The sequence below is a fragment of the Ranitomeya variabilis genome, chromosome 1 (genome assembly GCF_051348905.1).
Source record: "Ranitomeya variabilis isolate aRanVar5 chromosome 1, aRanVar5.hap1, whole genome shotgun sequence".
NCBI lineage: Eukaryota > Metazoa > Chordata > Amphibia > Anura > Dendrobatidae > Ranitomeya > Ranitomeya variabilis.
Window position 1 is genome coordinate 752,332,423 of NC_135232.1, and position 27,445 is coordinate 752,359,867.

Genomic DNA, 27,445 nt, shown 5'->3' on the forward strand with positions numbered 1-27,445 from the left:
TCTGTGCAGCTAGCACATCTGGGCCCCAACTGGCGGTGTGTTAGAGCCCAGGGACAGCAGGAGGAGGAGCAGGAGGAGGAGGAGCAGGGGGAGGGGAGTGTAGGCCGAAGCCTGCACAGGCGGCAGCTTTGGGTGTGTTGTGTCTGCGTGGCTTTTGCAGGACACGTTGCCGGCTACACAGCAGGGGAACAGCTGGCGGTGCTGGACCCCACTGACACATTGGCGAGGTGTTTGGCTCTGTGCAGCCAGCACTTCCGGACAGCAACTAGCGTTGTTGGAGCCCGGGCTCTGCAGGTGGAGCAGAGTGTAGGCCGAAGCCTAATTGAACCGATTTCAAAAGTCACCTTTAACCCCCCCTCAGGGGTTACAAAGTAGAAGAGCCACAGCTTATGCAGCAGCAGTGCTGCGCAAGTCAAAGGTTGCTCTTGTAATTTTTCTCCTTGCACACGCTGAATGGAACACGTATAACATTTAGCCCTTTATACAGTCAAACTGTGTTGGAGGCGCGAGTTCCCTTTGTAATGAGACGCAGCACAGATGTCAAGAATCCCACCTTGGTGCTGGGTGCAGCCTCCTGAGCGTTGTTATTTGCTGTACAGGAGTCTGCGCTGTCGTGTTATCCCCTGGCCTAGCGCTGTTAGCGCTGCCCATCTTCTGACCTCATTTAATGTTGGCTGGTGCGGTTCGCGATGCCCATGAATCACAGCCCCGCAGTGTCTTGACATAGTTAAAACACTGCGGGGCTGGGATTCATGGCCTGGCGCAGTACATATGTTCGCCTCTCGCTTGGGTTCTTACACCTGCTTCAGACTATGTGGCGTCAGCTGATCCCTTATCGCATGCCACGGCCATGAAGCCGCACAGTCTGAAGAAGGCGGAAGGAGATGAGGGACAGGCGAACTGATGCACTGCTCATGCCCATCAAACACACCCTCGCAGTCCCAATAAATAAGACACCGAGGGGCGTTGTGTGGGTCAGGGCGGCCGCAGAGGCGCAGCCAGCCAAACAATGATGCCAGAAGACGGGCAGCGCTACCAAGGGGGTTGCAGCGTGTCATTACAAAGGAAAGTCACACCACCGGGACGGTTAAATGGTCACACAGAGGACACATTGCGGACGTGTTTTCAGTTCCACATGTGCGAGGAGAATACGTTTCTGAGCCACCTTGCACACATGCAGCATTACCGCTGTACAAGGTGGCTGGATAACGTAAAAACGCCTGGGGGAGGGGGGACAGGTTCCCTTCAATTTCAGTTCTGGTGTCTGCGTGGCTTTTGCAGGACACGTTGCCGGCTGCACAGCAGGGGAACAGCTGGCGGTGCTGGACCCCACTGACACATTGGCTGGTGTTTTTCTCTGTGCAGCTAGCACATCTGGGCCCCAACTGGCGGTGTGTTAGAGCCCAGGGACAGCAGGAGGAGGAGCAGGAGGAGGAGGAGCAGGGGGAGGGGAGTGTAGGCCGAAGCCTGCACAGGCGGCAGCTTTGGGTGTGTTGTGTCTGCGTGGCTTTTGCAGGACACGTTGCCGGCTACACAGCAGGGGAACAGCTGGCGGTGCTGGACCCCACTGACACATTGGCGAGGTGTTTGGCTCTGTGCAGCCAGCACTTCCGGACAGCAACTAGCGTTGTTGGAGCCCGGGCTCTGCAGGTGGAGCAGAGTGTAGGCCGAAGCCTAATTGAACCGATTTCAAAAGTCACCTTTAACCCCCCCTCAGGGGTTACAAAGTAGAAGAGCCACAGCTTATGCAGCAGCAGTGCTGCGCAAGTCAAAGGTTGCTCTTGTAATTTTTCTCCTTGCACACGCTGAATGGAACACGTATAACATTTAGCCCTTTATACAGTCAAACTGTGTTGGAGGCGCGAGTTCCCTTTGTAATGAGACGCAGCACAGATGTCAAGAATCCCACCTTGGTGCTGGGTGCAGCCTCCTGAGCGTTGTTATTTGCTGTACAGGAGTCTGCGCTGTCGTGTTATCCCCTGGCCTAGCGCTGTTAGCGCTGCCCATCTTCTGACCTCATTTAATGTTGGCTGGTGCGGTTCGCGATGCCCATGAATCACAGCCCCGCAGTGTCTTGACATAGTTAAAACACTGCGGGGCTGGGATTCATGGCCTGGCGCAGTACATATGTTCGCCTCTCGCTTGGGTTCTTACACCTGCTTCAGACTATGTGGCGTCAGCTGATCCCTTATCGCATGCCACGGCCATGAAGCCGCACAGTCTGAAGAAGGCGGAAGGAGATGAGGGACAGGCGAACTGATGCACTGCTCATGCCCATCAAACACACCCTCGCAGTCCCAATAAATAAGACACCGAGGGGCGTTGTGTGGGTCAGGGCGGCCGCAGAGGCGCAGCCAGCCAAACAATGATGCCAGAAGACGGGCAGCGCTACCAAGGGGGTTGCAGCGTGTCATTACAAAGGAAAGTCACACCACCGGGACGGTTAAATGGTCACACAGAGGACACATTGCGGACGTGTTTTCAGTTCCACATGTGCGAGGAGAATACGTTTCTGAGCCACCTTGCACACATGCAGCATTACCGCTGTACAAGGTGGCTGGATAACGTAAAAACGCCTGGGGGAGGGGGGACAGGTTCCCTTCAATTTCAGTTCTGGTGTCTGCGTGGCTTTTGCAGGACACGTTGCCGGCTGCACAGCAGGGGAACAGCTGGCGGTGCTGGACCCCACTGACACATTGGCTGGTGTTTTTCTCTGTGCAGCTAGCACATCTGGGCCCCAACTGGCGGTGTGTTAGAGCCCAGGGACAGCAGGAGGAGGAGCAGGAGGAGGAGGAGCAGGGGGAGGGGAGTGTAGGCCGAAGCCTGCACAGGCGGCAGCTTTGGGTGTGTTGTGTCTGCGTGGCTTTTGCAGGACACGTTGCCGGCTACACAGCAGGGGAACAGCTGGCGGTGCTGGACCCCACTGACACATTGGCGAGGTGTTTGGCTCTGTGCAGCCAGCACTTCCGGACAGCAACTAGCGTTGTTGGAGCCCGGGCTCTGCAGGTGGAGCAGAGTGTAGGCCGAAGCCTAATTGAACCGATTTCAAAAGTCACCTTTAACCCCCCCTCAGGGGTTACAAAGTAGAAGAGCCACAGCTTATGCAGCAGCAGTGCTGCGCAAGTCAAAGGTTGCTCTTGTAATTTTTCTCCTTGCACACGCTGAATGGAACACGTATAACATTTAGCCCTTTATACAGTCAAACTGTGTTGGAGGCGCGAGTTCCCTTTGTAATGAGACGCAGCACAGATGTCAAGAATCCCACCTTGGTGCTGGGTGCAGCCTCCTGAGCGTTGTTATTTGCTGTACAGGAGTCTGCGCTGTCGTGTTATCCCCTGGCCTAGCGCTGTTAGCGCTGCCCATCTTCTGACCTCATTTAATGTTGGCTGGTGCGGTTCGCGATGCCCATGAATCACAGCCCCGCAGTGTCTTGACATAGTTAAAACACTGCGGGGCTGGGATTCATGGCCTGGCGCAGTACATATGTTCGCCTCTCGCTTGGGTTCTTACACCTGCTTCAGACTATGTGGCGTCAGCTGATCCCTTATCGCATGCCACGGCCATGAAGCCGCACAGTCTGAAGAAGGCGGAAGGAGATGAGGGACAGGCGAACTGATGCACTGCTCATGCCCATCAAACACACCCTCGCAGTCCCAATAAATAAGACACCGAGGGGCGTTGTGTGGGTCAGGGCGGCCGCAGAGGCGCAGCCAGCCAAACAATGATGCCAGAAGACGGGCAGCGCTACCAAGGGGGTTGCAGCGTGTCATTACAAAGGAAAGTCACACCACCGGGACGGTTAAATGGTCACACAGAGGACACATTGCGGACGTGTTTTCAGTTCCACATGTGCGAGGAGAATACGTTTCTGAGCCACCTTGCACACATGCAGCATTACCGCTGTACAAGGTGGCTGGATAACGTAAAAACGCCTGGGGGAGGGGGGACAGGTTCCCTTCAATTTCAGTTCTGGTGTCTGCGTGGCTTTTGCAGGACACGTTGCCGGCTGCACAGAAGGGGAACAGCTGGCGGTGCTGGACCCCACTGACACATTGGCTGGTGTTTTTCTCTGTGCAGCTAGCACATCTGGGCCCCAACTGGCGGTGTGTTAGAGCCCAGGGACAGCAGGAGGAGGAGCAGGAGGAGGAGGAGCAGGGGGAGGGGAGTGTAGGCCGAAGCCTGCACTGGCGGCAGCTTTGGGTGTGTTGTGTCTGCGTGGCGGTCGCAGGACACGATGCCGGCTGCACAGCAGGGGAACAGCTGGCGGTGCTGAACCCCACTGACACATTGGCGAGGTGTTTTTCTCTGTGCAGCTAGCAGTACCGGGCCCCAACTGGCGGTGTTGGAGCCCAGGGTCAGCAGGAGGAGCAGGGGGAGCGGAGTGTAGGCCGAAGCCTGCACTCGAGCAAGTTGAAAGGAAACCTTTAACCCCCCCCCCCCCCAGGTGTTTGTAGCTGAAAGAGCCATTGTGTACAGCACTAATGCTGGAAAAGGTAAACTTAGCTCTTTTAATTATGGTCCTTGCACATGCGGAACCTAACAGTTATGAAATGTGTCCCCTCACAGCGTTAAACCGTCCGGTAGGTGGAACTTTCCTTTGTCGTGTGACCTCATTTGGTGTCAGGCTGGCTGCGCCTGTGCGGGTGCGCTGGCCGAGATCCCGCCTCGCAGTGTCGTCTAATGTAATCCCACCGCGGGCCTGTGATCCGTGCCCGTGCGCAGTGCATATCCTCTCCTCTCACTCCCCTCCCTACGGCTTTTTCAGACTGTGCGGTGTCACGGCCGTGGCATGCTATTAGGGACCAGCTGACACCAAATGAGGTCAGAAGACGGGCAGCGCAACATGTGTGCATGGCCAAGGGCTAACCTAACAGCGCAGGCTCCGGGACAGATTAAAACAACGCTGAGGAGGCGGCGCCCGGCGCCAAGGGGGTAACAATGATGGCTGTGCTGCGTCACACGACAAAGGAAAGTTCCACCTACCGGACGGTTTAACGCTGTGTGGGGACACATTTCATAAGTGTTTGGTTCAGCATGTGCAAGGAGCATCACGAAAAGAGGCACTTTTTCCCTTTGCATCATTACTGCTGCACAAGGTGGCTCCTTCAGTAACAAACGCCTGGGGGGGGGGGTCAGGTTCCCTTACATTTAACTTGTTGTGCCTGCGTGGCGGTCGCAGTACACGTTGCCGTATACACAGCAGGGGAACAGCTGGCGGTGCTGAACCCCACTAACACATTGGCGAGGTGTTTGGCTCTGTGCGTACAGCACTTCTGGACGGCAACTGGCGGTGTTGGAGCCCAGGGACAGGTGGAGGAGGAGGAGGTTGGAGGAGGTTGGAGGGGGTAGGAGGGATTGCCACACACACAGCAGGGGAACAGCTGACGTTACTGAACCCCAATAACAGAGGAGGGACTGTTGACTGTGCGTACAGCACTTCTGGACGGCAACTGGCGGTGTTGGAGCCCAGGGACAGGTGGAGGAGGAGGAGGTTGGAGGAGGTTGGAGGGGGTAGGAGGGATTGCCACACACACAGCAGGGGAACAGCTGACGTTACTGAACCCCAATAACAGAGGAGGGACTGTTGACTGTGCGTACAGCACTTCTGGACGGCAACTGGCGGTGTTGGAGCCCAGGGACAGGTGGAGGAGGAGGAGGTTGGAGGAGGTTGGAGGAGGTAGGAGGGATTGCCACACACACAGCAGGGGAACAGCTGACGTTACTGAACCCCAATAACAGAGGAGGGACTGTTGACTGTGCGTACAGCACTTTTGGACGGCAACTGGCGGTGTTGGAGCCCAGGGACAGGTGGAGGAGGAGGAGGTTGGAGGAGGTTGGAGGAGGTAGGAGGGATTGCCACACACACAGCAGGGGAACAGCTGACGTTACTGAACCCCAATAACAGAGGAGGGACTGTTGACTGTGCGTACAGCACTTCTGGACGGCAACTGGCGGTGTTGGAGCCCAGGGGCAGGTGGAGGAGGAGGAGGAGGTTGGAGGAGGTTGGAGGAGGTAGGAGGGATTGCCACACACACAGCAGGGGAACAGCTGACGTTACTGAACCCCAATAACAGAGGAGGGACTGTTGACTGTGCGTACAGCACTTCTGGACGGCAACTGGCGGTGTTGGAGCCCAGGGACAGGTGGAGGAGGAGGAGGTTGGAGGAGGTAGGAGGGATTGCCACACACACAGCAGGGGAACAGCTGACGTTACTGAACCCCAATAACAGAGGAGGGACTGTTGACTGTGCGTACAGCACTTCTGGACGGCAACTGGCGGTGTTGGAGCCCAGGGACAGGTGGAGGAGGAGGAGGTTGGAGGAGGTTGGAGGAGGTAGGAGGGATTGCCACACACACAGCAGGGGAACAGCTGACGTTACTGAACCCCAATAACAGAGGAGGGACTGTTGACTGTGCGTACAGCACTTCTGGACGGCAACTGGCGGTGTTGGAGCCCAGGGACAGGTGGAGGAGGAGGAGGTTGGAGGAGGTTGGAGGAGGTAGGAGGGATTGCCACACACACAGCAGGGGAACAGCTGACGTTACTGAACCCCAATAACAGAGGAGGGACTGTTGACTGTGCGTACAGCACTTCTGGACGGCAACTGGCGGTGTTGGAGCCCAGGGACAGGTGGAGGAGGAGGAGGTTGGAGGAGGTTGGAGGGGGTAGGAGGGATTGCCACACACACAGCAGGGGAACAGCTGACGTTACTGAACCCCAATAACAGAGGAGGGACTGTTGACTGTGCGTACAGCACTTCTGGACGGCAACTGGCGGTGTTGGAGCCCAGGGGCAGGTGGAGGAGGAGGAGGAGGTTGGAGGAGGTTGGAGGAGGTAGGAGGGATTGCCACACACACAGCAGGGGAACAGCTGACGTTACTGAACCCCAATAACAGAGGAGGGACTGTTGACTGTGCGTACAGCACTTCTGGACGGCAACTGGCGGTGTTGGAGCCCAGGGACAGGTGGAGGAGGAGGAGGTTGGAGGAGGTTGGAGGGGGTAGGAGGGATTGCCACACACACAGCAGGGGAACAGCTGACGTTACTGAACCCCAATAACAGAGGAGGGACTGTTGACTGTGCGTACAGCACTTCTGGACGGCAACTGGCGGTGTTGGAGCCCAGGGGCAGGTGGAGGAGGAGGAGGAGGTTGGAGGAGGTTGGAGGAGGTAGGAGGGATTGCCACACACACAGCAGGGGAACAGCTGACGTTACTGAACCCCAATAACAGAGGAGGGACTGTTGACTGTGCGTACAGCACTTCTGGACGGCAACTGGCGGTGTTGGAGCCCAGGGACAGGTGGAGGAGGAGGAGGTTGGAGGAGGTTGGAGGAGGTAGGAGGGATTGCCACACACACAGCAGGGGAACAGCTGACGTTACTGAACCCCAATAACAGATGAGGGACTGTTGACTGTGCGTACAGCACTTCTGGACGGCAACTGGCGGTGTTGGAGCCCAGGGACAGGTGGAGGAGGAGGAGGTTGGAGGAGGTTGGAGGGGGTAGGAGGGATTGCCACACACACAGCAGGGGAACAGCTGACGTTACTGAACCCCAATAACAGAGGAGGGACTGTTGACTGTGCGTACAGCACTTCTGGACGGCAACTGGCGGTGTTGGAGCCCAGGGGCAGGTGGAGGAGGAGGAGGAGTTTGGAGGAGGTTGGAGGAGGTAGGAGGGATTGCCACACACACAGCAGGGGAACAGCTGACGTTACTGAACCCCAATAACAGAGGAGGGACTGTTGACTGTGCGTACAGCACTTCTGGACGGCAACTGGCGGTGTTGGAGCCCAGGGACAGGTGGAGGAGGAGGAGGTTGGAGGAGGTTGGAGGGGGTAGGAGGGATTGCCACACACACAGCAGGGGAACAGCTGACGTTACTGAACCCCAATAACAGAGGAGGGACTGTTGACTGTGCGTACAGCACTTCTGGACGGCAACTGGCGGTGTTGGAGCCCAGGGGCAGGTGGAGGAGGAGGAGGAGGTTGGAGGAGGTTGGAGGAGGTAGGAGGGATTGCCACACACACAGCAGGGGAACAGCTGACGTTACTGAACCCCAATAACAGAGGAGGGACTGTTGACTGTGCGTACAGCACTTCTGGACGGCAAATGGCGGTGTTGGAGCCCAGGGGCAGGTGGAGGAGGAGGAGGTTGGAGGAGGTTGGAGGGGGTAGGAGGGATTGCCACACACACAGCAGGGGAACAGCTGACGTTACTGAACCCCAATAACAGAGGAGGGACTGTTGACTGTGCGTACAGCACTTCTGGACGGCAACTGGCGGTGTTGGAGCCCAGGGACAGGTGGAGGAGGAGGAGGTTGGAGGAGGTTGGAGGGGGTAGGAGGGATTGCCACACACACAGCAGGGGAACAGCTGACGTTACTGAACCCCAATAACAGAGGAGGGACTGTTGACTGTGCGTACAGCACTTCTGGACGGCAACTGGCGGTGTTGGAGCCCAGGGACAGGTGGAGGAGGAGGAGGTTGGAGGAGGTAGGAGGGATTGCCACACACACAGCAGGGGAACAGCTGACCTTACTGAACCCCAATAACAGAGGAGGGACTGTTGACTGTGCGTACAGCACTTCTGGACGGCAACTGGCGGTGTTGGAGCCCAGGGACAGGTGGAGGAGGAGGAGGTTGGAGGAGGTAGGAGGGATTGCCACACACACAGCAGGGGAACAGCTGACGTTACTGAACCCCAATAACAGAGGAGCGACTGTTGACTGTGCGTACAGCACTTCTGGACGGCAACTAGCGGTGTTGGAGCCCAGGGGCAGGTGGAAAAGCAGAGGAACACAATGTAGGCCGAAGCCTGAGAAAGTTGAAAGGGAACCTTTAACCCCCCCCCCAAGGCGTTTGTAGCTGAAAGAGCCAGCTTGTGCAGCACAAAAGATGCAAAAGGAAAAGGTGGCTCTTTTCATCATGCTCCTTGCAAACACAGAACTAAACACTTTTAAAATGTGTCCCCTGAAGCCGTGAAACCGTCCCGGAGGTGGGACTTTCCTTCGTAATATGACGCAGCACAGCCATCATTACTACCCCCCCGCCGCCGTGCCCCGGCTCCTCAGCGTTGTTTGATTCCGTCCCGGAGCCTGCGCTGTTATGTTATCCCGTGGCCAGGCACACTTAGCGCTGCCCATCTTCTGACATCATTTGGTGTCAGGCTGGCTGCGCCTGTGCGGCCGCGCTGGCCGAGAGCCCGCCTCGCAGTGTCTTCTGATGTAATCCCACTGGGGGCCTGGGATCCATGGCCATGCGCAGTGCATATCCTCGCCTCTCACTCCCCTCCCTACGGCTTCTTTTTCAGACTGTGCGGTGTCACGGCCGTGGCATGCTATTAGGGACCAGCTGACACCGAACAGTCTGAAGAAGCCATAGGGAGATGAGTGAGAGGTGGAGGTTCAGATATGCACTGCGCATGTCCATAGATCCCAGGCCCCCAGTGGGATTAAATCAGAAGACACTGCGAGGCGGGCTCTCGGCCAGCGTGGCCGCACAGGCGCAGCCAGCCTGACACCAAATGATGCCAGAAGACGGGCAGCGCTAAGTGTGCCTGGCCACGGGATAACATAACAGCGCAGGCTCCGGGACGGAATCAAACAACGCTGAGGAGCCGGGGCGCGGCGCCGGGGGGGTAGGAATGACGGCTGTGCTGCGTCATATTACGAAGGAAAGTCCCACCTCCGGGACGGTTTTACGGTATCAGTGGACACATTTTATAAGTGTTCAGTTTTGCGTGTGCAAGGAGCAAAACCAAAATAGCTACCTTTTTCCTTGTGCAGCATTACTGCTGCACAAGGTGGCTCTTTCAGTAACAAACGCCTTGGGGGGGGGGGGACAGATTCCCTTACATTTCAGTTGTTGTGTCAGCGTGGCGGTCGCATGACACATTGCCGGCTACACAGCTGGGGATCAGCTGACGTTACTGAAACCCAATAACACTGGGTCGTATGTTTTGACTGTGCAGACGGCACATCTGAGCCTCAACTGGCGGTGTTGGAGCCCAGGAATTTAAGTTCAGGTGGTAGAAAGATGAACACAACAGGAGACCTGGATAACGTATACAGTGACCTAATTATTTAATCAGGAGGAGGAGTGGCAAATTCCTGCGAGATCCAGGCCTTGTTCATTTTCAGGAAAGTAAGCCGGTCAACGTTATCGGAGGATAGTCGCATGCGACGGTCAGTTAGTACACCACCTGCAGCACTAAAGACACGTTCCGATAATACACTGGCCGCAGGGCAAGACAGCACCTCCAATGCATACTGGCTTAGCTCTGGCCATGTATCCAGCTTTGAGACCCAAAACTTGAAAGGGGAAGAGCCGTCTGGGAGTACAGCAAGAGGGCAAGACATGTAGTCTGTCACCATCTGACGGAACCGTTGCCTCCTGCTGACTGGAGCCGTCTGTGATGGTGTAGACTTTTGTGGCGGGCACAGAAAACTGTGCCACAGTTCGGCCATACTGGTCTTGCCTTGGGCAGAGGCACTGCTTCTGCTCCCTCTTTGTGCAGAGCCTCCACCACTGCCTGGACGCACTGAGCTGCTTTGGAATGCACTAGCAGCACTTCTCTCAGTTGGAATGGAGAAGATGATGGAACTGACAAGTGTGTCTTGGTACTCCCGCATTTTTCGCTCCCGGTTCAACGGTGTGATGAGGCTTTCTACGTTGTCCCGGTAGCGAGGATCGAGGAGGGTGAACACCCAATAATCAGACATGTTGAGAATGTGGTCGATGCGGCGGTCGTTTCTCAGGCACTGCAGCATGTAATCCACCATGTGCTGCAGACTGCCAACTGCCCAAGAAACGCTGTCCCCAGCTGGAGGCGTGATCTCTGACCGCTCGTCATCACCCCACCCTCGCTGTACACACTGAGTACTGGACAATTCGGGAACTCCCTCCTCTGGACGGATGTCTTCCTCCTCCATTGACTCCTCCTCATCCTCCTCACAAACTGTCCCCTGCCTACGCGTTTGTGAGGAACCACGTGGCGCTGACTGTCCAGAAGATGATGGAAGTGGTGAATCCTCATCCTCCACCTCTTCCACAACATCATCCCTTAGCGCTTGCAGTGATTTTTCAAGCAGGCAGATAAGGGGGACAGTCATGCTGACTAGTGCATCATCTGCACTCGCCATCCGCGTGGAATAATCAAAGGGACGCAAAACCTGGCAGACATCCTTCATAGTGGCCCACTCTGTGGTTGTGAAGTCTGTACGGCGCTGACTGCGACTTTTTTGCGCCTGATACAGCTGGTACTCCATTACAGCTTGCTGCTGCTCACACAACCGCTCCAACATATGTAACGTGGAATTCCACCTGGTAGGTAGGTCACATATGATGCGATGTTCCGGCAGGCGGTGTCGGCGCTGCAGAGCCGCAATGCGCGCTTTTGCCGTGCTGGAACGCCGCAAGTGAGCACACTCTAGGCGGACCTTGTGCAGCAGTGCATCAAGATCCGGATAGTCCCTCAAAAAACTCTGCACGACCAAATTGAGCACATGTGCCAGACATGGGATGTGAGTGAGGTTGCCGAGGCCCAGGGCTGCCACCAGATTTCGGCCATTATCACACACTACCATGCCTGGCTGGAGATTCGCTGGCTCAAACCACACATCGCTCTCCTGCTTGATGGCATTCCAGAGCTCCTGCGCTGTGTGGCTACGATTCCCCAAAAAAATTAATTTCAAGACGGCCTGTTGACGTTTGGCCACGGCTGTGCTCATGTCGGTCGTAACAGGTACACGTTCATCACGGGTCCATGTGGAGGTGGACTGTGACGGCTCCTGCAGCGATGATTCTGAGGAACTGGTGTAAGAGGAGGAGTCAATGCGTACAGAATGGATTCCTGCAATCCTTGGAGTGGGCAGGACATGTCCTGCGCCACTCGCACGGTCTGTACCCGGCTCAACGACATTAACCCAATGGGCAGTGAGGGAAAGGTATCGCCCCTGTCCATGTTGACTGGTCCACGCATCGGTGGTGAGGTGGACCTTGCTACTGACGGCGTTCAGTAGCGCGTGTTTTATGTGTCCCTCCACATGCTTGTGCAGGGCAGGGACGGCTTGCCTGCTGAAGTAAAAGCGGCTGGGCACACTGTACTGTGGGACTGCCAATGACATCAAGTCACGGAAGCTGTCAGTCTCCACCAGCCTGAATGACAGCATTTCCAGTGACAGAAGTTTGGCAATGCCTGCAGTCAGAGCCTGTGCTCGTGGGTGGTTTGACGAGAAAGGCCGCCTTTTCTCCCATGCCTGTACTACCGATGGCTGTAGACTGGGCTGGGAGTGTGTGGTTGACTGGGAAAGTGGTGCTGCGGGTGGAATGACAGCGGGTCTCTGGACAACAGGGCCAGAGGTTCTTCCACGGCGATCCTGGGAGGAAGCCGAACCAGCTGCGTGTGAGCTAGAGGAAGAGGCAACACGAGCTGAAGAGGTGGTAGCTGCCGCTGTTGGTTGGCCTAGCTCTTCAGTGTGTTTGTCTAACTCCGCCGGGTGCCTGTTGCGCACATGTTTCCACATGTTGGAGGTATTGAGGTTGGCGACTTTTTGACCTCTTTTGATTTTTTGATGACACACCTTGCATCTGACATAGCAAATGTCATCTGCAACTGTGTCAAAAAAGGACCAGGCACTGCAAGTCTTGGGAGCCCCCCTTTTGACTTTTGGAAGAGACATGCTCCTTACGGGTGCCAAAGCGGAGGCTGCAGGATCCGCAGTCTTCCCCCTCCCTCTCCCTCTTTGGGCCGTACGGGGAATCTCTTCCTCAGAGCTGCTCCCACCACCTTCCTGTCCCTGACGCCAAGATGGGTCAAGGACCTCATCATCTACACTACCCTCTGCCCCCAACTGCTCCTCCTGGGTAGTCTCAGCAGCAGAGCATGCACCAGTAAGTGGCACCTGAGTGTCATCATCAGCTGATGCGGCCTGCGAGGTGGTGACCGGAGCCACTGGCCCACCCGCCTCTTCAGAGGAAGACAGAAAAAGCTGTTGGGCATCACTGCACCCTGCCTCTTCTTCCATTTCTCCAATGCTGCTTGGCTGGCCCCCTGTTTCCAAGCCAAGAGATGATTCAGAGAACAGAAGTAGAGACTGCTCCTGTCCTGGGATCTCTGTCTGCCTGGGCAATTTTGCAGGTGGTGAAGAGACAGATGGCTGCTCTCCAGTGCTCTGTGTCTGAGAGGATGTGGCACTAATGGAAGTTGATGCATTAGCTGCCATCCATCCCACAACGGCTTCAATTTGGTCTTCACGCAGCAGCGGTGTACGGCGCTCGGCGACAAAGCTGCGCATGAACGACTGTTCCCTTGTGAAAGTGGGTGCTGATGACTCACCGGTGCCCGCAGCAGGCACAGAATCCCCACGTCCCCTCCCTGCTCCGCGCCCACGCCCACGCCCACGTGCCTTACTCACTGCCTTCTTCATCTTGGTTGACTGATAAAGATAAGCAGAAAAGTACTAACGGCTTTGTGTGCTTATTCCTGAGCAACTCCTCCTAACAGGTATAAGACACACTAATTTTCTAAAGTGTGGACTAGACTTGAATATGAGCTAATGTGGCCTACACAAATGTAAAGTGGTGTGTAACTGGTGTGTTTGGTGAACTTTATTATTTATTTATTTTTTGGGGGCTGAACTGACAACGGATAGAGCTGCAATCACACGGAGACCGTGCAGACAGCCGTAAACGGCGCTGCAAGGCCCAAAAACCCTCCTCTACTTTATCCTATGTAGTGTTTTTCCACAAATTAGCTGGAGACGGGTGGAAAGACACTAATAGGATTTTTTAAAATAAATTAGCAGCAGACTACACTACTTTGAAAAAAAAGAAAATTGATTTGGCGGTATGACGCAGTGAAAAACCCTGAGCTGCAGACAACCAGGCTACGGCTGCTCACAGACTACAGGGCGAGCTGCAGTCACACGGAGACCGTGCAGACAGCCGTAAACGGCGCTGCAAGGCCCAAAAACCCTCCTCTACTTTATCCTATGTAGTGTTTTTCCACAAATTAGCTGGAGACGGGTGGAAAGACACTAATAGGATTTTTTAAAATAAATTAGCAGCAGACTACACTACTTTGAAAAAAAAGAAAATTGATTTGGCGGTATGACGCAGTGAAAAACCCTGAGCTGGAGACAACCAGGCTATAGCTGCTCACAGATTACAGGGCGAGCTGCAGTCACACGGAGACCGTGCAGACAGCCGTAAACGGCGCTGCAAGGCCCAAAAACCCTCCTCTACTTTATCCTATGTAGTGTTTTTCCACAAATTAGCTGGAGACGGGTGGAAAGACACTAATAGGAATTTTTGGAAAAAATGTGCAGCAGCCTGCACTACTTCAAAAAAAAAAAAAAAAAGGACAGTATGAGGCAATGAACCACCCTCCCTGAACTGAATACAACCAGCTATGGATGGCCTATGTGGCTGCACTCAGACTAGAGAGTGGGCTGCACTCACACACACACACACACAGAGACCTTGCAGATCGCTGTGAAAACAGCGCTACAAGGCAAAAGGAAGGTGAATAGTAGGTGAACACAGCGGTTGCTAAATTAGCCTTTGGAAAGCACAACGAAGCAAATCGCTATCTCTAAACTGTCCCTCAGTCAGCAAACAGCGTCCTGTCACTAACTGAATTCACAGCAGAGTGATCGCAAAATGGCGCCAGCGACTTTTAAACTGCATCATGACATCATTTCAGCAGCCAATCACAGCCATGCCAGTAGTTTCATGCCCTCCATGCTGAACAGGATGTGCCCACACTTGAAATCATTCTCATTGGCTGAATTTCTGCATTTTGAATCTGGGAACTTCCGATTCCGGTATCCGATACGCGGCAAGTATCGGAATCCCGGTATCGGAATTCCGATACCGCTAGTATCGGCCGATACCCGATACTTGCGGTATCGGAATGCTCAACACTACTAGTAACAGAAACGTTTCGGTCCTATTACCGGACCTTCCTCAGTCACTGTGGTATATTGTAAGTGAAAGCGGGTGGGCCCACATGGTTGGGGGTTCTAATTATATGTCATAGTAATAGGTGGACACAGCCCGTATCTCAGGAGTATAGCCAGACCAGGCGGTTATCCTATGGAGATCTAAGGACTGTGTATCTGGTCGCCCGGACTTGCGGTGGATTCCGCATCCTCTACGGACCAGATACACAGTCCTTAGATGTTCAAAGGATAACTGCCTGGTCAGGCTATACTCCTGAGATACGGGCTGTGTCCACCTATTACTATGACTTATAATTAGAACCCACAACCGTGTGGGCCCACCCGCTTTCACTTTCAATATACCACAGTGACTGCGGAAGGTCCGGTTATAGGACTGAAACGTTTCTATTACTAGCTTTGACACAATTAAACCACTTATCTGATTAAGTTAAGTTGAGTGCCGAGTCTTTTGCTATGTTTCATGGTGTTGGAACCTACTCAGGCACCCCGTTACGGCTGTGCACGCGTTCATCTTTCTATCTGGGCTATACTCCGACTTGTGGGAGAGGGGAACTCCTCTACAGCAGGAGAATGGAGGCCTCTTGGATGATGGGGTTGCGTACTTAAGCGCAGTTATAGCTCCCAAAATTGATGGGTCAGACGTCGGGATGACCAGTGGGAAGGGTACATCTGCCCAACTTATGGACATGATGTCATCTGACATGTATCACAATATGACTGATAATGATGTGGTATTAAAAAAGAGCAGAGCTGACACCCAGATAGAGAGGAACTTGAGGGTTCACCATACTGTGGTGTGTCACACAGACTCCGGGGGTGACTGTGACTCTAAGAAAGTAAGGGAGTACAGTAAAGAAGAGCTCCACAAGGAAGGCAAGTCCTCCCATCGCTGGAAGAGCAAGGGCCACAAAGAAGCTGTTCAAGTGACTCTGGCTGATATTAGAAGGTCGTGTACTTCTACCTCCCATGTGAGTTCTCTTTCAGATGCTGAAGAGATCAGGGAGGAAGGTGACGTGTCGATGTCTGTAGCAACCGCTAGGTTGGAGTCGGATGACCAGTCAATTGGTGGCTTTGAATGGAAGGAAAACCTGGAGAGCGCTGATGGAGCGAGAATCCACGACGGTCTCAAAGAACAGTCCTGTCAGAGGCCCACGTCTGCGGTGACAGGAAAAGGTGAGGAGCTGGAGTGTGTGAAGTACTCTAAAGTTCCAGAGAAATGGGATGAAATTAAGGATGTCACCACTGAGACCCAAGAGAGGGCTGAAGATGACAGTGCTGAGTCCAAGGGTGCAGAGGTGGAGAAACCCACCAAAGGAGTGGGACCTGAAGCAGATACCTCCTCTAGTGATGGAAGCTCAACCAATCCAGAGGTTGGAATAAGCAACTTAGGGAGGATCCAGGAGACAGTAGGAGCCCATATGAAGCAAGGGGACCTTGGGAGACAGCCTGCTGAGTGCCGAGTGGGTGCCTTGGAGAAAGAGGTGTCTGAGCTCAGAGGTCACCTGTCAATGTGGCAAACCGTGACCAAGACCCTAAGGGAAGATGTGGAAATGCTTAGAGAAGCTTTAAGAGGTCCTCTACAAGAGAAAGAGGTGTTAGTCGCAGACTAACCGCGGCAGTGCCAGAGTGGTAACAAGGCAGAGCTGCCAATGCACTTCTTGGTGAAGGCTCATGCAGAAGATAAAGCTGAGGAAGAGTTTGCGCTAAGAACAGAACAAGACAATCACATGGTCATGGCAGATATCTTGATGGAAAGGTCTATGATAAAGTGGGAGTCGTCTGTCCATGAAGAGAATGAGACTTCGCTCTTCAAATACAGGATAGATGTACATGAAGACCTGAGAGAGGCATGTGCCAGGGAGTCTATGCATGAAGAGTTCAAGAAGGCTGTGGGGGCTTGTAGGGTGTATTGGACCCCTTGAAACTAAACAGCTAGTGGTACTGTCCACAACGGGTGTTACAGCAAAGACAGTAGCTGTCCTGAGTGACTTGCACTGGAGATGTGTATGGATAAAATGGATGATCCAGTTAAGGAATGAAGACGCTGCTAGGTGGCTGGAACATATGATAAAAATGTGGAATCTTCTGGAAGGTGTAATACAGGTGCCTATACCTATGATGAGGAAAGTCATTGGGGAAAAAAGGTCAAGTCATACAGGAGATGGTGAATAAGTCTAGAGTGGTGAAGTTAAGAATTCCTGGTGACCATGAATACCAGATACCCAGAGAAAAGGGTATGGTACATTCTTCGTTCTAGGTACAGTGGAGAGTCTTGGAAATGTACAGACTCTGCTGGAGTACCGTGTGGCGTATCTAAGGGAGATAGAGCAGTTAAGACTTGAAAGACTGCGCCTTACAGGACTGCTGTGCCCAATTGATGGAAGATGGCGGCCGCCTTCAACCCACAGAAAAGGGAACAGAAGGGGCCCTTCAAATAATGGAATAGCTGACAGCCAAAGACGCCCAGCAAGACTAGGAGGCCAAGAATCTGCAAGTGGCAGTTCTAATCCTAGTTTGAGGCTGAGAGACCTGGACAGTAGCCCTGTCAAGTGTTAGATGGGCCAGACTCAGACTAAGACCCAGACCAGACAGCAGGCTCGACTGTAAGTGGGTCTTATGACTGCACCAACCGTGGGTGGCAGCCATCGAGAGAAAGGTGGGGTAAAGGGGCATACTGGAAAAATATGGAGTCTAAAAAGGGTCTGATGACAGACGGTGACTAGAAAACTAAAACTCAAGACATACATACTGACCACTGGGGGTGGGGGAGGCCTAACAATGGTATGGTGATGAAGGATGCTCAAAACTGACTGAGAGGGCCCTCTCGACTGGTAGGACAAGGTGACTTGGGTACCCGGTCTAGAGACCCCTGGTGTGTGACAAATGTTCAACCCCACAGGATTGAACAGAGGGGGATATGTGATGCAGTGACCCCTGTTACAGGTAGGGGGCGCTACATGTTCTCAGAATGTGCACGGAGGAGTATTGAGGCCATGGGAATGCATGGCAGTCACAGGCATAACTGTGATGATGAAACAACATCCAACATGATTGTAAATGGCTGGTATGTGTCGCAGAGGGAGTCTGCGCTGTAAGCCTGAAGTAAGGTTATTCTGGGACCTTTAGTTCCACAAGTATTTGTGTAGTTTTAAATGGAGGCTTACAGGGTTAGTCGGAGAGCTGGGCGGGCCTGACTAACCACACACAGGAGCTCCAGAAAGGTAACACCCGGAAAGGGGGTTATAGTAACGGCAGATAAGTATCTGCCATTGGAACAGACTGTCGCTGATGAACATGTTCCGTGGATGTATATAATGAACTGTGCATGACCCGGTTTATGCTGCAAAAAATAAACCGAATAGACTGTTTAAGTGGAAACCAGTTCCTGTGTGTCTGAATATCGCGGCAAAGTGAGTGTCCCCAACCCATTAGTGATCGCGGCATTACATGTCCTTAAATTTTTCTGACAATGGTAGTGTACAAAACTGATATTTGTGCCACTTGAGTGTGGCTCAGTATGAAAGCAGGTAGAGGTGTTTCTTGTGGTATCAGGACTCCCAGAAAAGGCCTACACTGATCTCTCACCCACCTCGTCTTACTGTGATGTTGAATTGAAAGTTGTAAATGCTGTCCCAGACCCCGATACCTCATGCCTGGCTGATTGCTGTAGTGCCATGCTACAATTTGTACTGAGGATGAATTGAGTCCACTTTCCTGGTGTCTGTCCCTCATTTGATGTGTTTCGGAAGCATTTGGGGCCATTATAAGAAGTTGTGCATGTGTTTGTTTTTGCCTCCCATTGACATGAATAGCGTTCGGTTATGTTCGGCAAATATTCAAATAATTAATTGGCGAATATTGCAAATTCGAGGATTGTAATCCGAACCGAACCTTGAAATATTTGCTCATCTCTACTTGTATCGTACTCTTTGCCAAGGATAGAAGAATCTCTGTCAGCCCTAGGGAAAGCTAAATACGTCTTCTCTCTGGACTTGACCATTGGCTACTGACAGGTCTTCATAGTCAAGTGTGACTTCCAGAAGATTGCCTTCATCCTCCCTATCTTACTGTTTGAGTTTAATCAGATGCCATTTAGGCTGACTAATGCCCCTGGGACGTTACACTCTAGCACCTGCCCCAGTCAAGCAGCACATTTGAAGAGCATGGTGCGTGACTGGGGCAGCTGCTAGAGTGGCTTCAGAAACATGGACTGAAGATAAAGTCCCGAAAGTGTCACCTGTTTCAAAGGAGATTGAGTTTCTGTGATATACTGTCTCCAGTGAAGGCATGTACCCAACAAAGGAGAAAGTGGCCGTCATGCAGAGATGGAATACCCCAGCATGAGTTGTTGAGGGGGACAGCAAGTGGTCCCAAGAGTCGGCCGATCCAATGGGGGCCGAGGCAAGAAGAGGCCTTCCAGGCACTGAAACTTGCATTAGCGACTATTCCCATCTTGGCCTAGGCAGACTTCTCACAACCATTTGTGTTTTACACTGATGGGAGTCTCTACAGTCTGGGAGCTTTGTTGGCTCAGGTCCAGGAAGGGCAGGAATGAGTGATTGCTTACGTTAGTTGATCCTTATGGGATGCAGAGAGAAATCCTGAGAATTAGAGCTCTTTCACAAACTCAAATTGTTGGCACTGGCATGGGCCATGACTGAGAAGTTTGTTGTTGTCAGTACATACATGAACTTCAGACCCCGACAGATACTCCCCAATGTGAAACTAGTAGTATTGGAACAATGGTGGGTCACAAAGATGTCCAAGTACCAGTATAAGATAGCCTATTGGGTGAAAGCTGATACTCAGACACACTATTAAGTGTGATCGATGAGGTCCAGGATGTGGACGAAGAATTGGAGGGAGATGAGACCCCAGACTTCAGACATTTTGCAACAGCTCTAGTGTCTTTGGATCGCCCCGCCCACCACGTATAGGGCAATGGGGTACTCGGCACCGGGTCCTTCGGTTCAGTGGATGTCACGGTGGCCCGACCCGGTCCGTGGCCCTTTGAAGGATGTCCAATAAAAGGAAGAGTTTTTATGGTTTTGGGAAAGGTCTTTAAAGGTGTAGTTTGTGACGCCACCTGTGGTATGACCGATGCTGCGGTGAGGGGTCCACTGGGGTGATGTTATGGCAGCAAGATGGTATACCTTCCCACAGGTGAAGTGTATCCCCAGGGCTTCCCAGAAGTGTAGATGGTGATGGTGGATGATGTGAGGCGCAGGGAATAACGAGGACACAAGGTTGCAGTCTCTTTTACCTTTACTGAAGACTTCAGCATCCACAGTCCAGGGTACATACCACAGGGTAGGCAGAGTCCGGCCGGTCTGAAGGCAATCCAGAGTCCCCTTATCCAGGTGGAAATCAGTAGCCTTCCTCTAGCGCCTGTGTGTTGTAGTACCTCCCTGCTGAGCTTCTCGGTAAGGTCCTCACAACTGTTGTAGATGTTCTAGATGTTATTTCTTCCTCTCTGTCCCCCAGATGGTATGAATAGGACAAACCCGTATGACTGATGTCCTGAGGCTTGTTTATAGGGACCCTAGAGACGCCCTGACCCCCACAAGTTGCCACCGTGTCTCCTAGGTATTAAGGTCGGGCAGCCAACTTGGAATTGACTGTCCTGTCGGTCTCTGGAGCAAGGCTTGGAGACGGTTGCTCCCTCGGTGTTCCGGCCACCGACTATGCGCCTCAGAAGGAGGCAGCCTATTACAGGGCAGAACTCCTTCTGGTATTATCTCCTTGTGCTATGACTTCGTTTCTCACCCTCTACAATACAATTCTCTTTGTGTCCTTTCTTAGGATGCTGCCGCACGTGGGGCAGGCGCAGCTCCGTAGCCTTCTATCTAGGCCTCTGACAGGCTCCCACCCATTTCCGGGACCCTCTGTCTGCAGTTTAGATGTTCCTCCTTCCCCTGTCTGCCTGACAGGTCTTGCCTGGGCAAAGCCCAGCCAGCTTCTCTCTAACTTTCTATCCAGCCCACCAGTTTTACCCAACTGTGAAGAGTGCCCTAGTAGATAGGAGCAAGGCTCCCCCTGGTGGACTGGAGTGTGAAGTGTGGTGTATGGTTTGTGATACCTGGTAGGAAGATCTCCTTTATTGCCATCAGACGTAATATCACTCCCCCTGGTGGAAGAATAACATTACTGCAACGACCAGGACTCTGGGGCGCTGCATCTTCTCAAGACAAGTTCTGGGGTACCCAAGGGACGAATGGATACAACCTCAACTGTCAGACCGAGTTATCAAAGCGCCAGAAGTGGGAGACCCTAGACCAGAACGATGAAGAAAGAGCGGCCTTACAGACACTATGACAATGGGAGCGACTTTGTATGAAGAATGGAATGTTGAGAATTTGGAACTATGTGGTAAGTAGTGTTGAGCGATACCTTCCGATATGCAAAGGTATCGGTATCGGATTGGATCGGCCGATATCCAAAAAAAATCAGATATCGCCGATACCGATACCCGATACCAATGCATATCAATGGGACACAAAATATCGGAATGGTTCCCAGGGTCTGAAGGAGAGGAAACTCTCCTTCAGGCCCTGGGATCCATATTCATGTATAAAATAAAGAATAAAAATAAAAAATATTGATATACTCACCCCTCCAACGGCCCCGGTTCTCACCGGTCCAAGCGTCTGCCTCTGTTCCTAAGAATGCAGAGTGAAGGACTTTCGATGACGTCGCGGCTTGTGATTGGTCGCGTGACCGCTCATGTGACCGCTCACGCGACCAATCACAAGCCGCGACGTCATTGAAGGTCCTTCACTCCCTGCATTCTTAGGAACGGAGGCACCGCTAAGAGCCAGGGTCCGCCGGAGGGATGAGTATATCAATATTTTTTTTTTTATTATTTGTTTTTTACATAAATATGGATCCCAGGGCCTGAAGCAGAGTCTCCTCTCCTCCAGACCCTGGGAACCATACGCACCGCACACTTCCGATTCCGATTTCCGATATCGCAAACATATCGGAACTCGGTATCGGAATTCCGATACAGCAAATATCGGCCGATACCCGATATTTGCAGTATCGGAATGCTCAACACTAGTAGTAAGTAGTGAGTCTAGAGGGAATGGCATCCAGTGTGGAGAAGGAAACCCATGAGAGTGGCGCTCACTTCGGAACTGAGAGAACCTTTCAATGGTTACAACGGCTCATATACTGGCCACTAGAGTTGAGCGAATGTGTTCTGATTCGGTTGCCAAATCTGAATTTGCCATATTTGTGCCATATTGGTACCCTATTCGTGCCGAATATGTTTGATGATTGGTTCCGAACATATTCGCTCATTTCTACTCCCATTCACACTAATGACGTTCGGCGAAAATTGCAAAAGCAATATTCGCCCCCGATCATAATCGGAACTGAATTTTGAAAAGTTCGCTCATCTCTACTAGCCACAACTACATTGGGCAGTAGAGGAAGTTTGCTAGATCTTCTTCTAGTATGAATTGACTAAACGCTGTGCTACTGAACAGCAATTACCTACCCAAGTGATAAGAACGTCTGAGCCGCTAGAAGTGTTGATGGTGGACTACATCATGATCAGCCTGTCCCACAATGGTTGTGAGTACTGCCTGGTAATTAATGATCATTTCACAAAGTTCATAGTTGTTACTCTGATCAGGGATCAGACGACTGAGTCCGCAGCCCTGGCCATCTGTTATAATCCGGTGACCGTGGAGCCGCATGAGAGACTTCCTCAGGAGTAGGTGGTACCTGTACTGACCGCAAACCCTAAACTAACACCGCAACTAGAAGTAGCCGTGGGATGTACCTAACAAGTCCTAGACACCTCGACACAGCCGGAGGACTAAATACCCCTAAAGATGGAAATGGGAATTCTATCTTGCCTCAGAGCAGAACCCCAAAGGATAGGCAGCCCCCCACAAATATTGACTGTGAGTATAAGAAGAAAGACACACGCAGGCAGTAAAACAGGATTTAGCAAAAGAGGCACTTCTAGCTAAATAGAAAAGGACAGGACAGAATACTAAGCGGTCAGTATTAAAATCCTAAAAATATCCACAGCAGATAACACAAATATTCTACATCTAACTAAAGACATAGAAAGTATATCTGCATCTCCTGAGAATCCAGCATGACTGAAAAATCCAAACAAAGTCTAAGCTGGACAAAAACACAATGAATTGCACTGAATTGCAAAGCACACAGCATGTGTGCACAGAGACAAAAAAACAGACACTTATCTTAGCTGAATTGGCAGCAGGGCATGAGGAGCCAGAGAGAGATGCAATCCCTCCAAGAACAATGGACAACTGGCAAGGACTCATGGATCCTGCAAACCTAAATACCTAGTAGAGCTGCAATCAGCAGAAACACGTGCCCTGGATTACAACCCCAAGACAACTGCACTACCACCAACAACCACCGGAGGGAGCCCAAGAGCAGAATTCACAACAGTACCCCCCCCTTGAAGAGGGGTCACCGAACCCTCACCAGAGCCCCCAGGCCGATCAGGACGAGCCAGATGAAAGGCACGGACCAAATCAGCAGCATGGACATCAGAGGCAAAAACCCAAGAATTATCCTCCTGGCCATAGCCCTTCCATTTGACAAGGTACTGAAGCCTCCGCCTCGAAAAGCGAGAATCCAAAATCTTCACAACCACATACTCCAACTCCCCATCAACCAACACAGGAGCAGGAGGATCAACAGAGGGAACAACGGGCACCACATATTTCCGCAATAAAGATCTATGGAAAACATTATGGATGGCAAAAGAGGCCGGAAGGGCCAAACGAAAATACACCGGATTGATAATCTCAGAAATCCTATAAGGACCAATAAACCGAGCCTTAAACTTAGGGGAAGAAACCTTCAAGACAACCAGACCAAATCCCCAACCCGAAGCCGGGAACCAAAACACCGACGACGGTTAGCAAAACGCTGAGCCTCCTCCTGAGACAACACCAAATTGTCCACCACATGAGCCCAAATCTGCTGCAACCTATCAACCACAGAATCCACACCAGGACAATCAGAAGGTTCAACTTGCCCTGAAGAAAAACGAGGATGAAAACCAAAATTACAAAAGAAGGGCGAAACCAAGGTAGCCGAACTAGCCCGATTATTAAGGGCAAACTCGGCCAATGGCAAGAAAGCCACCCAATCATCCTGATCAGCAGACACAAAGCATCTCAAATAAGTTTCCAAAGTCTGATAAAGACAAATCAATGCCCAGCCTAGCACAAAAGGCCCGCCAAAACCTAGAAATAAACTGGGAACCTCTGTCGGACACAATATTCTCCGGAATACCATGCAAACGAACCACATGCTGAAAAAACAACGGAACCAAATCAGAAGAGGAAGGCAATTTAGGCAAGGCACCAAATGAACCATCTTAGAAAACCGGTCACAAACCACCCAGATAACCGACATCCTCTGGGAAACCGGAAGATCAGAAATAAAATCCATAGAAATATGCGTCCAGGGCCTCTCAGGGACCGGCAATGGCAAAAGTAACCCACTAGCACGGGAACAACAAGGCTTGGCCCGCGCACAAGTCCCACAGGACTGCACAAAAGAACGCACATCACGCGACAAAGAAGGCCACCAAAAGGACCTACCAACCAAATCTCTGGCACCAAAAATACCAGGATGGCCAGCCAACACAGAACAATGAACCTCAGAAATCACTCTACTTGTCCATCTATCAGGAACAAACAGTTTCCCCACTGGACAGCGGTCAGGTTTGTCAGCCTGAAATTCCTGCAGAACCCGTCGCAAATCAGGGGAAATGGCAGAAAGGACCACCCCTTCCTTCAGAATGCCGACCGGCTCAAGTACCTCAGGAGAATCAGGCAAAAAACTCCTAGAGAGGGCATCAGCCTTAATATTCTTAGAACCCGGAAGATACGAGACCACGAAATCAAAACGGGAGAAAAACAGGGACCATCGAGCCTGTCTAGGATTCAGCCGTTTGGCAGATTCGAGGTAAATCAGATTTTTATGATCGGTCAAGACCACAATACGATGCTTGGCTCCCTCAAGCCAATGTCGCCATTCCTCAAACGCCCACTTCATAGCCAACAACTCCCGATTGCCGACATCATAATAGCGTTCAGCAGGCGAAAACTTACGGGAAAGGAAGGCACACGGTTTCATCAAGGAACCATCAGAATTCCTCTGAGACAAAACGGCCCCTGCCCCAATCTCAGAAGCGTCAACCTCAACCTGAAACGGAAGAGAAACATCTGGCTGACGCAACACCGGGGCAGAAGTAAATCGGCGTTTAAGCTCCTGAAAGGCAGAGACAGCCACAGAGGACCAATTCGTTACATCAGCGCCTTTCTTCGTCAAATCGGTCAGGGGTTTAACCACACTGGAGAAGTTATGCGATAAAAATTAGCAAAGCCCAAAAATTTCTGAAGGCTCTTCACGGATGTGGGTTGAATCCAATCATGAATGGCCTGAACCTTAACCGGATCCATCTCTATAGATGAGGGAGAAAAAATGAAGCCCAAAAAAGAAACCTTCTGCACTCCAAAGAGACACTTAGACCCCTTCACAAACAAAGCATTATCACGAAGGATCTGAAATACCATCCTGACCTGTTTCACATGAGACTCCCAATCATCGGAAAAAATTAAGATATCATCCAAATATACAATTATGAATTTATCAAGATAATTCCGGAAGATATCATGCATAAAGGACTGAAAAACAGATGGAGCATTAGAGAGTCCGAATGGCATCACAAGGTATTCAAAATGGCCTTCGGGCGTATTAAACGTAGTTTTCCATTCGTCACCCTGCTTAATACGAACAAGATTATATGCCCTCCGAAGGTCAATTTTAGTAAACCAACTAGCCCTTTTAATCCTGGCAAACAAATCGGAAAGCAAAGGTAAAGGGTATTGAAACTTGACCGTGATCTTATTCAAGAGGCGATAATCAATACAGGGTCTCAAGGAGCCATCCTTCTTAGCAACAAAAAAAAATCCCGCTCCCATTGGTGAAGAAGATGGCCGAATATGCCCTTTCTCCAAAGACTCCTTAACATAACTCCACATGGCGGTATGTTCAGGCACAGACAGGTTGAAAAATCGGCCCTTAGGAAACTTACAGCCTGGCATCAAGTCAATAGCACAATCACAGTCCCTATGCGGTGGAAGGGAACTGGACTTGGGCTCATCGAATACATCCTGAAAATCAGACAAAAACTCTGGAACTTCAGAAGAGGAGGAAGAGGAGATTGACATCACAGGAACGTCATTATGAACCCCCTGACAACCCCAACTAATCACAGACATAGACTTCCAATCCAACACAGGATTATGTATCTGCAACCATGGAAAAACCAGCACAATAGCATCATGCAAATTATGCAACACCAGAAAACGACAATCTTCCTGATGGGCTGGCGCCATGCACATGGTCACCTGTGTCCAAAACTGGGGTTTATTTTTAGCCAAAGGTGTAGCATCAATGCCCCTTAAAGGAATAGGGTTCTGCAAAGACTGCAAGGGGAAACCACAACGCCTGGCAAATTCAAAGTCCATTAAGTTCAAAGCGGCACCTGAATCCACAAACGCCATGACAGAAAATGACGACAATGAGCAGATCAAGGTCACAGATAACAGAAATTTAGGTTGTACAGTTCCGATGGTAACTGAACTAGCGATTCTCTTTGTACGCTTTGCGCAGACTGAAATGACATGAGAGGCAACGCCACAATAAAAACACAACCTATTCTGACTAGTGTTGAGCATTCCGATACCGCAAGTATCGGGTATCGGCCGATATTTGCTGTATCGGAATTCCGATACCGAGATCCAATATTTTTGTGGTATCGGTATCGAAACAACATTAATGTGTAAAATAAAGAATTAAAATAAAAAATATTGCTATACTCACCTCTCCGACGCAGCCTGGACCTCACCGAGGGAACCGGCAGCGTTCTTTGCTTAAAATGCGCGCTTTTCCTTCCTTCCGTGACGTCACGGCTTCTGATTGGTCGCGTGCCGCCCATGTGGCCGCGACGCGACCAATCACAGCAAGCCGTGACGTAATTTTCAGGTCCTTCTGGGCATTCAGTATTTTAAAATTACGTTCCGGCTTTGTGATTGGTCGCGTCGCGGTCACATGGGCGACGCGACCAATCACAAGCCGTGACGTCACGGGAGGCTGGACACGCACGCATTTTAAAATGCGCGCGTGTCCTGCCTCCCGTGACGTCCCGGCTTGTGATTGGTCGCGTCGCCCATGTGGCCGCGACGCGACCAATCACAGCAAGCCGTGACGTAATTTTAGGTCCTTCAGGATTTTAAAATTACATTCCGGCTTTGTGATTGGTCGCGTCGCGGCCACATGGGCGGCACGCGACCAATCACAAGCCGGGACTTCATGTAAGGAAGTAAACGCGCGATTTTTAAGCAAACAACGCTGCCGGTTCCCTCGGTGAGGTCCAGGCTGCGTCGGAGAGGTGAGTATAGCAATATTTTTT